The sequence below is a fragment of the Oryctolagus cuniculus genome, chromosome 10 (assembly GCF_964237555.1).
Source record: "Oryctolagus cuniculus chromosome 10, mOryCun1.1, whole genome shotgun sequence".
Classification (NCBI taxonomy): Eukaryota; Metazoa; Chordata; class Mammalia; order Lagomorpha; family Leporidae; genus Oryctolagus; species Oryctolagus cuniculus.
Genome location: NC_091441.1, coordinates 82,345,355 through 82,349,730, shown reverse-complemented (window position 1 = coordinate 82,349,730; position 4,376 = coordinate 82,345,355). Strand labels below are relative to the sequence as shown.

General features: G+C 48.1%; 1 pseudogene; it reads right to left on the bottom strand.

Annotated features, from left to right (window-relative positions):
- Positions 1-518: 518 nt before the first annotated feature.
- Positions 519-3,379, bottom strand: LOC100340833 (casein kinase II subunit alpha pseudogene; annotated as a pseudogene).
- Between the last annotated feature and the right edge of the window lie 997 nt (positions 3,380-4,376).

The following is a 4,376-nucleotide window of genomic DNA, read 5'->3' as shown; positions in this document are numbered from 1 at the left end:
CCAGAGTCAGCAGGCTAACCCTGCAGAAGCTCTTGTGCAGTCAAGTGATGTAAGTGTCCAGCAGGGCACTGCCCCTGGAGATTGAGTCTTCTTGGCCTCCCTCCTTCCCCCTCCCTCAAGAAGCCACATTTGTGTCATCTCCAGAGAAGAGCATGAGATACGACCCCCCCAAAGCATGGAACAGTGTGGGGGGCAGAGGGGGATGGGAAGAACCCTCCCCCCAAACACAGCAGCCGGGATTGAGGCTGGTCCATCTTTGTTCTTTAGTGACGAGGAACTGTATTTGGAATGGGAAAAAAACTTGGTGAAATATTCCACCTGCAAGTACTTTTTCAGGGAATCCCCTGAGTTATGAAAAGTTTGAGTTAAAAAAGAAAAAAAAAGAAAATCAGCCTGTTCTATTTTTTTTTTTAATGACTGAACTACTATAGATCCATAAGCAATGGTTCAGACACAGTGCTTCTGAAAGTGTTTCACCCCTCCCTGTCAGGGCAAGTTGCATCAAGGAAAGGGTGGACGTCCCCACCCCTGCTCAGGCATCAGGAGACAGATGGGGCCATTACTGCCGAGTGCCAGCGGCAGCTGGAACAGGCATCCCCAGGGGGTTGGCGGCAGCAGTCACTGGTGAGCCTGCCAGAGGTCCCAGAGCTGAGGGGGTTGGCACTGAAGAAATCCCTGATATCATAGTGGCACTGCTGACAGGTGTGCTGCCCCATGCGAGCCTGGTCCTTCACGACAGTATAGAAATATGGGTGTGTTCCACGGCCTCCCCTGTGCTGAGTAGTGACTGGTGGTCACATCACAGCAGCTTGTCCAGGAAAGCCAAGGCTTCAGGGCTGACAAGGTGCTGGTTTTCACTGTGGACAAAACGTTCCCATCACTTACGAGAGTGTCTGCCCAGGAATTCATTGAAATGTGGATCTAATTCAATGCTGTATCTGTCAATGTAGTCATACAAATCTTCTGTCCCCAGAACCTTGGCTATCCTCACCAACTGATCGTGATTATTATGCCCATGGAAAAATAGCTCCTTCTGGAAGATCTTATTTGCCAACATGCAACCCAAGCTCCACATACCCACGCTATAATCATACATCAGACAGTCTACAGTAGCTCAGGACCTCTGAAGTATTAAGAAGCAACTCGGACATTATGCTCTCAGCCAGGAAGGTAAAATTCAGCCAAACTCCAGTCTCAGTCATAGCTTTCTGTGTTCACGATCCATCATGACATGATGAGGCTTCACATCTCTGTGCGTAATTCCCATGCGATGGCAATAATCCAGGGCCTTCAGGACCTCATCCATGTAAAATCCACTACCACAGTCTGTTAATGTCTGGTACAAGTGCTTGAAGTCTGTGTTGCTTACGTGTTCAAAAACCAAGGCAGGGGTTCCTGACACAGGGTTTCGGATAATGTCTACCAGTGTAATGATGCTGGCTCCTCCTCTCAAATTCTCCAAAATCTTTATTTCATGCTTAATTTTCTTCTTTCTTACTGGCTTGAGAATTTTATCAACAACTTTTTCATTATTTGTAGTACTGATGGTTTCAAAGACTTCGCTCTATTTACCCGGCCTAATTTCTGAACCAGTTGGTAGTCATCTTGATTTCCCCACCCCACCACACATGACTCATAACCCCAGTACTCTTGGGGTCTGTGTGCATCCACCTCTGTGTAAACGCTGGCCCTGCTTAGCACCGGTCCTGACATGTCAGACAGCTGGCCTTGACATTTGAAGGTCTGGCGGTCACGGTGTTTGGAGACAGCTGAGGGCTAAGACCTCGTTTCAGACCTATCTTCTTCCAAAATGCCTCATCCCGTATCTGAGTGCCAGTTGGAGCCCTGGATGCTCCGCTTCTGATCCAGCTCCCAGATAATGCACCAGGGAAGTCAGCAAACGATGGTATAGGCACTTGAGCCCCCGCCACCCACGTGGGAGACCTGGATGGAGTTCCTGACTCTCAGCTCTGCACTGGCCCAGCTCTGGCTGTGGTGGCCAATTTGGCGGTGAACCAGATCTCTCGGTGTCTCTCTCCATTACTCTGTTGCTCTGCTTTTCAAATAAACCGGTGGTGGAAGCGACACCGGTGGCGGCTGCTCTCCCCTCTCCTCGTACAGACAACATGGCGGCAGCAGAGGAGGGGACACAGGGCTCAGCCGCCAGCTGCAGGGACCAGACAAGAACATCTTCTGATATCATACTGACACTCAACCTTCCTGCCCAGAGAAGCAGTTAAGAACAAGAGCTATCTTTGCCTACCCCATAAACTTCCACGAGGATCCAAACAACCAGAAGTGGCTGTCAACTCTGAGGTCCCCCCTGAATCTGCCTCACTCACTTCCATGCTTTTGCTACAATCTGTGTGATGCTGTTTCCCTAGTCTCAATTTTCAGTTTACATGGATCTTTCAAATCCGTGCATTTGACTGGGTATCTCAGGAAACCCCGGATTTTAAATGTCCCAAACTGAGTTCACTCTTCCCCTCTCACCCCTGTCAAGATCCTCTGAGGATCCTTCCTGTATTGAATGGCACCACCCCCTACCAACCCCTGACTGATACCTTCATCTAACCAAGGGCAAAAGTCTGTACATTTTCTTGCTCACCTTTGCACCTGCGTGGCAGCAACCCAAGTACTTGGGCCATCATCTGCTGCCTCCCAACCACTTTAGCCGGAAACTGAATGGGAAGCAGAGATGGAACTTGTTGCCATTTACTCAATATGGCATGGATGCATCCCAAGCTGTAGCTTACTCACTGCACCATGGTGCTTACCCCTTTGCAGATCTTGAAGGTGGAAGATGAACATTCATGTTTAATAATACTGGCTACTGTGGGGAGCAACTCGGACTAGACTAAGTTACTGGAATTAAGACTTATTCTATGCATCTGCTCTCCCACAATATGGCGCTGGGAGAGAAGAAAACAGCTTCTACACAGCTGCCTCCAGTTCAGCCAATAAACTGTAGGACTTGCTCCTGATTGGAGGAAAGCAGCGTGCTCGGCGTGTGGGCAGCCGAGTTGGGATTGGCAGAGGAGGACTATAAAGGAGGAGAGAGACGGCATGCACCAGGAACATCTAAGGGGAACACCTGTGCAGCCCCCGAGAGAGCCGGCCGGCGGTGTGCCGCTCCCCTGCGGAAGTGGGGAAAGTGGCCAGGAGGAACCGCCCTTCCACGGAGGTGGAAGGGACGGCAGCCAACCCGGGGAGGGCCGAGCAGACAAAAGAACAGCGCAGGGTCCTGTGTCGTTCCTCCATGAAGACGGGGAGCGACATAATGGTGCCGTGACTCGGATATGAAGCCTAGGCAGGGTTTAGTGTCGTTCCTCCACGAAGAGGGGGAGCGACAGGCTACAAACATGCACAGCTGGCAATGCTACCACATAGGGATGTGTTCCTCCTACCCAATCAATGTAGAAACATTCCAAGTCACCCTCAATAGAGGACTTATGTTAGGTCCGGCAGTGTGGCGCAGCAGGTTAAGCTGCTGTCTGCAATGCCAGTATCTCATACTGAAGCACTAGGTTCCATTCCTGACTATTGCGCTTCAGATCCAGCTCCCAGCTAACACACCTGGAAAAGTAATGCAAGCTGGCCCTTGTAACTTGGGCCCTTACCACCCACAAGAGAGACCTGGATGGTGTTCTAAGCTCCTGGCTTTGGCTTCGACCAGCCATGGCTGTTGCAGCCATTGAGGGAGTGAACCAGTAGATGGAAGACCTCTTTCACTATCTCTCTCACAGTCTCTTCCTCTTTGTGTCATTCTGCCTTTCAAACAAATAAATACTTTTTTAAAAGAGCAGGGGATTTGCTTTAAAATGGCATTAAATCTGTAAATACATTATATGCAGCCACTTAAAGATATGTTTACTGATTTTTAAATATCTATTATATATCTAGGTATAATAAACAGGTTAACCAGTCATGTACATATGGGCATCCTGCCTTTTATATAGAATGGTACATTAAAAAATGGAAAATCCTGAAAGTGTTTACACAAAAAGGCAATAGGTATTGTCAAGGGATAATATTTTTTGTGCTTTGTATTCTTCTTCATTTAATCAAATTTCTAATTTTCTATAATATATTCCTTGAACACTTTAGAACTGGTACACATTTGCCTATTGTGACAGTAAGAACAAACAGTGCATGGGAGTGGACAAGAGTCAAGTCATGTTCTGGGAAATAAGGGAAAAATGGGTTTCTATGCCCAAGTCTTTCCTGAGGCATCAGGATGTATATTCAAGATTTCCCAAGCTGGTGTCTTAGGGCACATTGTTCCATGGCAGTTAAGACAGAATTTATTTTTGATGGGGAGGGGTTGATATGCACTGAGGAAGGGGTTTTTACTGTGTTAAAATAACATTGGAAAC